This window comes from Manacus candei, unplaced genomic scaffold (assembly GCF_025592945.1).
Source record: "Manacus candei isolate 608988 ecotype Guabito, Panama unplaced genomic scaffold, ASM2559294v1 h1tg000071l, whole genome shotgun sequence".
Classification (NCBI taxonomy): Eukaryota; Metazoa; Chordata; class Aves; order Passeriformes; family Pipridae; genus Manacus; species Manacus candei.
In genome coordinates, this window is record NW_026138119.1 from 10476269 (window position 1) to 10484864 (window position 8596).

The 8596-nt window shown below is 49.0% G+C and overlaps 1 non-coding gene across 1 annotated transcript; it reads right to left on the reverse strand.

Moving 5' to 3' along the window:
- Positions 1 to 215: 215 nt before the first annotated feature.
- Positions 216 to 288, reverse strand: TRNAT-AGU (transfer RNA threonine (anticodon AGU)). Its single transcript has one exon. It is a non-coding gene; the product is annotated as a tRNA-Thr (tRNA).
- Positions 289 to 8596: the final 8308 nt, after the last annotated feature.

Below are 8596 nucleotides of genomic sequence, written 5' to 3' on the forward strand. Positions count from 1 at the left end.
TGTTTCCTGCCTCTGACTGCTCTGCATTAAAAATGTTTCCAGGGCGCAACTCTGACCATTGCTATTTTCTCTGCTCCTCATTGCCTGTTATTTTCTATAGGTGCTATGGGGTGTTTGTATTTCATATAGGCTGGGGTGGATGTTCCAAAAAATCATCTCTCAGCAACATTTTGGAAATAAACAGGAATATCTTTGCAGGAGATTCAGGACCCACAAGGCTCCAGTGAGATTTGAACTCACGACCCCTGGTTTACTAGACCAGTGCTCTAACCCCTGAGCTATGGAGCCTCTGAAATTTGGGTACTTTTGCCTTTACAAACATTTCATATAATAATTTTCTCTTAACTCTGCAGTGAAATGGAACCTGCACTGATGGAATGTGCTGCTCCAGGGATTTTCCATTCTCTTTCCAAGTTGCACCAACAGAAACAGTGGAGTCACAAAACTACCAGGTCAACCCAAACCTGGATTTTCTCTCCTGCAGCTCATTCCTGTGAGGACATCCAGAGGGATGGCTCCCTTTTCCCTGGCCAAGTAGATTGGGAAGTTTACGAACAAGAACCAATGATCTCTGGCCTCTTCATGGTTGTTACACTAATTTATCAAAGAAGGAAAGAAATACAGGCCACAAAGATTCTCTGAGGGTGGGAGCCTCTCTCACATGAGGAAAGGTGGAGAAAAATGGGATTATTCAGCCTGGAGAAGAGAAGGCTCCAGGGTGACCTAAATGTGGCCTTCCAGGCCCTAAAGGGGTTCCAAGACAGCTGGAGAGGGACTTGGGACAAGGGCCTGGAGGGACAGGACAAGGGGGAATGGCTTCCCACTGCCAGAGGGCAGGGTTAGATGGGACATTGGGAAAGAATCCTTCCCTGTGAGGGTGGGGAGGCCCTGACCCAGGTTGCCCAGAGAAGTTGTGGCTGCTCCTGGATCCCTGGAAGTGTCCAAGGCCAGGCTGGACGGGGCTTGGAGCAACTTGGCATAGTGGAAGGTGTCCCTGCCCACGGCAGGGGGTGGAATGAGGTGAACTTTAAGATCCCTTTCAACCCAAACCAGTCTATTCCATTCCTTCCCATTGGGAATCAGCTGTGTATTTGGTTTTTCCTCTCAGCTCTTCACACACGTCAGTGTTTTCTCAGAAGTCCCTGCTCTGCTTTGGGCACCTTGGCTGATTTGGGAACTTCTGTATTTCAAAGCTACTCTTTGGTGTCTGAATTTCCAGAGTAATCTTTCTTGGAGCTTCATTCTTCACCAAAGGTAGTTAGAAAGGAGTGTCATAAGAAACACTCACAGCATTTTTTTTTGTTTCCTCCCTTCTTAACACACCCATTAAACTTTAAAGGCCTGGGTGCCTCGGGTGCCATCAGTAATTACTGCAGAGAGTGTATTTGATGGCACAGCTCTGTGCCTGTTTCCAGCCCCTGGATTTTGGGTGATGTTTGGAAAGGCTCTGTCAGTCACAGTGACCCAGGCACTGAGAGTTCTCACTGCAACTGCCACACAACACAGTGGCTGGATTTTGTTTCACTGGGAGGGTTCTGCTTTCTCCTCCTTTTCCTGGTGCTCAGCCCAGCTTTTCCTGCTGGGCCCTAAAGCTTTTGGGATCCTTGTGTTGTGGAGAGGGACTACTGTGGTGGATGTGATCCATTCCTTTGGGCCACTGTGGCTGGAAGGTGCCTGTGGCACCTCCTGAGGCCTGTGGGGTCTGTCTGGTTTGGAGAGGGGATACAATGATGGACTTGGTCCTTTGCCCACCACACGGTCCTGGGCAACTGGCTCTGTGTGGCCCTGCTCGAGCAGGGGGTGTCCAGCTGACCTTCCCAGGTGCCTTCCAACCTCCTCCTGGATGTGATTCTGGACCCTCTGTGCAGGCTGGGCTTGTTCCTGTGGTAGTTTGGTCTGGGCCTTCCTTGGCGACCAGTTTGTAGCCAAGGAAGTGCCCAGATTTACCCAGTATTCCCTACGATTTTTACGTAAGCCAGGCTATAAGAAGAAAGGAGGAGAGGCCTTCACTCTCTTTCCTTCCGGCAGCTTGGAGGTGCAGGTTCCCTGCTGTTGATCTGCCGGGTTGGGGAGCGAGGCCTGGTGGGGCCTTGTCGACCTTGGGAGGCGGAGGCTGCCGGCGATCGGTCCAGAGCGACTCTCAGTTGTCCCAAGGAGAGTAGTAAGATAGTTTTTTTTTGCCAATTCTTTTAGTTGCTAGATATTGGGCTACTAATCAGGATATATATATATATTTTATTTTGGTTTTGTTCCTTTTTCCTTCCCCCTTCCCTTTCCCTTGTGAAATTTTATATATATATTTCAATTGTATATAACTGTAACATAAGTGTAAATATATTTATATATATTGCTTTAGCTGTCTCTCTCTCGTTTCGGTTTTCTTGGTTGTTTGTTTCTCCCTCTTCTCCCTGAGGTTTTGGGGGGGGAGGGACTTCTTGTGGTAAGGTTTGGAGACTTGGCAGGGAGCCAGCTTCAAACCATATCAGTTCCCCACGGGGCAGCCCCAGGCACAAACTCAGCCTCATGGCACCTACAAGCTGCTGCTTCTTTCTCCCTGCTCCAGGTCCTGCCTCTGCTGTGGGCTCAGGGCTGGCTTTCAGCAGCAGCAGAGGTGTCAGCAGTGATCACCAGGGTGTGGTTCATCACATTCACATCCCACACTGACAGGACCTTCCAGCTGGTGCCTGCATGGGGGGAAGGGGATAATCAGTGCCAAGGCTTTCATGGCTGTATTCCACAGTTTCTTCCTCCTGTCTCCATCCTCAGCATCCCACTGGGACACTTCCCACCCACAGTCCTGCAGCTTGGAGATGTTCTTCTGCAAAACCAAAGGCAGAGAAATTAAAGAATTCCCTTCCAGTGACACCAAGAGGGATCACACACACACTGAGGCTTTCCAGGGAGGTGGAAGCACTGTCCCAGAGTGGCTGGTTGTGCCCAGGCATGGCCAGGACACATGGCCTTAAGGAGTGAGCCTGAGCTGCAGGATGGACACACATCACTCTCTGCACAGCAATGCTGGATTTGGGACAACTCCTGATCCTGGGGTGCTGCCTCACCTGGTGCATGAGGCTGGATAAGCACCTGAGTACAGCCTGGCTCCAGCTCTCCTTGTTCCTGCTGGTTTGTCACCAATGGAGCTGAGCCTGGTGCATCTCCAGGGGCTGCTCCAGCCACCACACTGCCCACCCACAGCTGGGTGTCTGCCCCAGCATGTAGGAAAACTGGAAAAATAGAAACTGTCCTGCTGGAAGGCAGCATTCTCCCAGTCACATGGATGAGGTACTGCTGGATTCCCTGCTTGGTGTTGAAATCACCTGAACCTGGTGCAGTCAGGTGTGAAGGTGTAGTTCCAGCATCCATTTTTCCTGGTTGGAGCTCTTTCACAGAATTCCAGAATATGCTGATTTGGAAGGGACCCACAAGGATCAGCGAGTCCAACCCTCAACCCTGCACAGGCCCATCCCCAAGGGTCACCCCCTGTGCCCCAGAGGATCATCCAAACTCTCCTGGAGCTCTGGCAGCCTTGGGGCTGTGCCCACTGCCCTGGGGAGCCTGGTCAGTGCCAACCAGCCTCTGGGGGAAGAATCTTTTCCTGAGATCCAACCTGACCCTGCCCTGACACAGCTCCAGTCCATTCCCTGGGGTCTTTCAGCTGAGACCCGTGACACTGCTGGTTTGGGTTACGTTTTACTCAGCAGAGACAAACTGAGACTGTCCCTGGCAGCGAGCAAGGGAGGGGCACCTCAGTCCATTCTCACTGCAGAGGCAGCAGAAGGAGCATCCAGCAGATGGATCAGCTGCTTTTCTCTCCTTCCTTGCTGATTTATCCTCCCTTGGTGAGCCCTCACTATGCCATCTGAAGGAAAATAGCTGAATCTGATGGGCTGAGTTCCCAGCTGGGGATGAAACAGTGACAAATGTGGGGTGAATGTGGAGAGTGTAAGAAGCAGAGAAATCAAACTGAACTTTCTGTTTACCATTTGGCCAAATATTGGACAATGAGAAACCCTGTCATGCCCATGAATATTCATGTAGAATGGTTAAATATGGGCAGTGCCAGGCTGACTGGGACCTCCTACAGAGCCTCCACCTTGGCGCACTGGGGTGTCACTGGGATGATTTCTGGGTACAGAAGGAGCTCTGTCCCTGCACAGTCCCTTGTGCCTCAGATTCTTCCCATCAAATAGGCAAGTCCTGTGGAGCTGGAATAGTAAAATCCAGCCTTGAACACCTCAAATTTGAGGGAAGTATTTATGGAGGCTCTGCCAGCCTGCAGAAAGTCTGGGAGAGGGTGATGGCTGTGCATTGAACCCTCAGGCACAGAAGTGTCTCATGGCAGGAGAAAACACACAACAGCAGCTGAAAGAACTCTTGAGTTTCAGGGTCTTAGTAGGAAGATGCACAAAGAGAAAATATAAGTACAAATGGTTAAAGGGTGACTCAGAATAAGCCACATTGTGTCTATTATTCCTGGTCTTTTTTGTGGAAGAAAATTGCTTTCTTTGAACGAAAGCGGAAATTAAGACCATCCATCCTCCCAAGCGTAGGAAAACACAAACCCTCATTAGGTGGGCTGAAAGGCAATTCTCAGGCCTTTATGACAAGCCGAGAGCAGGATTCTGTCTGTAGCTTTTAAGGAGAAATGATGAATTACCTGGCATGGGTTCAGTGCCTGAGCTGGGCATTGAGTAAACTCACAAAGAAGCTTGAAGCCAATCAAGCAACTTTGTACAAATCCTGCTGAAAGGAGCCCTTTGGGGACATGCAGTGAGGACACACACCAGTCAAATAAATCTGAAAATAATAATGGACATCCCATGCAGGAACATGTGCTCGGAGCGTGGTTTACAAGAGCAGCTGGGCTCAGAGCCTGGGAACACATGGCTGGGCCATGAGAGACACGGGCTGGCAGAAGGAGACAGGGGGAACAGTTTGATACAGGCTGTTTTCACACCTCGACTTGAAAAATAATGTGCTTTCAATGTGTACTGCTGCTGGAAGCCCTTTGGTGAACAGTAAATGCTCCTGGTAATGAAAAGTGATGGGGTGGTGAATGGCAAAGGCTCGGTGGGGCTGGAAAGGTTGTGTCCTTGCTTTCCTGAGGGAAACTCCTCTGCAACTGCATTTCTCTCTGTCAGTGTGTCCTGAGACACTTTGATATTTTCACCTCAGGGTCAGACCCTTGCAATGCTCTCACTGGCCTGGAGTAAAAAACAGGAGTTTTTACTACTGACTTTTACTGCTGCCACTGCCACCCCAGTGCTTTTGCCTCTGACACCAGTGAGCACCAGAAGAGCTCATGCTGTGCCCTGATGGCACTGTCCCCCCAGCCTGGGGCTGGCCCCTGGTTGCAGTTTTTGTTTGATCTCTCCCCACCCCAGGAGTCTCTCCTGGCACAGCTCCTGTTTTGCACCAACCCCTCATAGATGACCAGAGGCTGCTGAGGTCTGACCCCAGCCAGGAGCAGGTTTGCCCCATGCCTGGTGACCTGTCCTCCAGGCAGGACTATACTCCATCCTCAGATGAATTTCCTGTCCTCCAGGCAGGACTATACTCCATCCTCAGATGAAGTTCCTGTCCTCCAGGCAGGACTATACTCCATCCTCAGATGAAGTTCCTGGTGTGTGCAAGGCTGGCAGTTGTTCCATTTTTACCTCTAACACTCCTGCAAACAGCTTTCTTCCCATAACCTGAAAGCAGTGGAATGTGGCCCAGTTGCACCAGGTAAGTAATGTTAGTCCATCCCAGGCTTTCTCCATGTTGGAAACCTGGGATAATCTTCCACCAGCTGGTAAGAGATGACCAGCAGCATCGTGGCCGTGCAGGATCAGTGGTGAAGCCCCCATGAGCTCCTTCCTCACCACACAGACCTTGTGAACCAAAGCAAAACTGTCTCCTGAGGTGCTGGGAGGGCTTCCCGAGGGCCTCTGGTGGCAATGGCACTCTGAAAAGTGAGGAAGACCAGAAGGAATGATAATTGCTAAATTGTTAAGTGCTAATTTATTTTCTAGGTCCATGCAGTGCCCCCACCTCTGCTACCAACAGGCTGGAGAATAAAGAAACTTTCTGCTGGTGGAGTCTGAAGGACCATAAACGTCTTGCCCTGAAGTGCTTCCATACAGTGCCAAGTCCTGAAGCAAGTTTGTCCAGGGTCATGATGAAATGACTGTTAAGGAAGGCACTAGGGCTGGATTTTCTTGTTCAGTGGGAATAGGGCTAGTGAAAAACCATCTTTTGACTCATTTTTCATGCTCTGTTTGGATCTAGGCTGTGTTTATAGCCAGGTGCTACAATTGGCTTCTACTCTAAGAAATACTTGATCATCAAGAAGATACAGCTCTCCCCCAGCATTTCTGCAGGAGATGCTTCTTCAGTTCCAAACCAGCATTAATAGATGTATGTCAGCACAAAGGTTGAATGGGTTGTTGACACAATCCTCCTTTTCTTCTGGAATAGACCCTTCATGTTCCTCCTGTGACCAGGTGTAGGATCATCCTGCTGCCAGGCATGGCCAGTGCCCATCCTTGGCTCTGGCACAAACTCCACATTGATCAGGTGGGCTTAGTTTAGTGATTAAATTAGAATAAAGGGAATTTAGTGGGAGATGATGATGACTGTGAGGGTTGAAGAATTCAGCAAGGTGAGGTATGAAAACTTTGTGCAATTGCACAATTCGGGGGTTAAATATATATTTCTTACTGTCTTTATCCCAGCAAGCTCCATCTTACAGAGGTGTTTATATCCAGTAGTTGGCTTCTCCAGTTTCCAAGACTGACTTTTGCCCTGGTCAATCCCACCATGTTTGCTGGTGGAGCATTGCACTTACCCTCATGCTGAACTTTAGTCACCAAGAGTAACTTCACCTGTTTAGTTAAACTTTACCTGTTTAGCTGCAACAAACTTAAATATCCTCTGCCCACTGTGGCAACACTTATCCATGGATAGACCCCCAATGCTCATTGCAGATTCTTGGGTACCAGAAAAAACTCCCATGCCTTGTTTCTCCCATCAGATGCTTCCTGTCTCCATGGTTGCTTTTTCCAGGCCAAACCTCCTGACAATGCTGTGGAGTTGTCCCGGTTCCACCTGTGAGATGTGGAGTATGAAAAGCAGAACTTGACAGTCACAGTCCTGATTTCCACGGGAAATAGGAGTTTCCACTGTGCTCTTTGCTTTTACCCAGAGATCAGGGGAACTGCTTCAGAGTGGAAATGTTTGTGTACAGCAAATTAGGCCTTATTTTCATGAATCAGGGCTAATCTTAGCAATCCTCAAAAACATTTTCGGAACAAAAGTCATATAAAGGGAGTCACAGGACTGATCTCCCACTGCTGTGGAAAGGCCAAAGCTCAGCAATGGGCAATATCTCTTGCAATAAAGCAGCCAACCAAAGCCAAGATGTTTATTTTCCAGAGCCAGAAACATCCATCCTGAAGCAACAGGGAGCTTTGGTGGCATTATTTACAGGGCTGTTTGTCTCCAGCAAGAGGAATTGTTATGTCAGGCTGGATTTCCAGCAAGCCAACAGTGACAGTGCCCTGGGCTCATCTTTAAATTCAGTTGTGGGATGGTGGTGGTGAGGGACCACCTCAGCACACACTCAAAGGCTTGACAATGTGATGGGCTCTGTAAACAACATGAATAGACCCTGGTTATGATTCTAGCAACAGCTCATAAGCTGCATCCTAAGAGTTATAAGAAACTCCACAAATCTCAGCATCACATTTGATCTGCTGCAAGAAGGGAAAACTACTGTTGCTCTTGTAGCCATACTTGGATATTTTTTATATCATTCTAGCAGTGGGAAGATGAAGCTAAACAAGAGAAAACTGAGAAAGTTACTACAGGATTACATGGCACAGGGTTCTTTCTGGCCTTCAAATGAACCTTGAAGTTTGGATTGACTTTCCCTGGCTCTCCTTACCTGCTGGTGCTTGTGAGCAGCCCAGTGGCAACCACTACCTTAAAGTTCCTGGCTTCCTTTAAAGTACCCTTGTAAAGTTTTCTTGGAAGCCAGTGAGAGTTCCTTCCAACCCTGGATAAAAAAGGAAAAGGTCTAAGGTTTGGAATAAACATGTTGCTCTGAGGGTGCCCGTTTTGTTCCCTGCGCTGAGAGAACAGGAGTTATTTCTGGAATGTGGCTGTCACTCTTTAAGCTGCTGTAATTTCTCCCTGGAGTCCCCCTTGGAATACAAAGTTGGTCAAAATCTTACCCTTGACCCGCCTCAGATTAGCAAAGAGCAAAATGCAGCTTGTTTGGAAAACAACGTGTGGCTGTGAGTGCTGGGCAGGCCTGGGGAGACCTGCAGGCACAAGTCAAGCTGCCTTTCCAAGAATTTTCAAGAACACTTGTGAAACAGAAAGAAATGGGGATTTCTCAGTATCCTGTGGCCCAGGAGCTCAGGGTTTGTGCCCCAGCTGCGAATCTGCATTTCACAGGCACAGGGCATGGACATCACAAGCCCTGCCACGAGCCCAGGGAGACCACTCTGGAAAGGGTCTGGTGGTCCCCTGGTCCAGGAGGGATTAGCAGAGTCACTGCTCCTATTCCCTGTTGTCTGAGAATAAAACCCAGCTGATGGAGCCCTTAGCA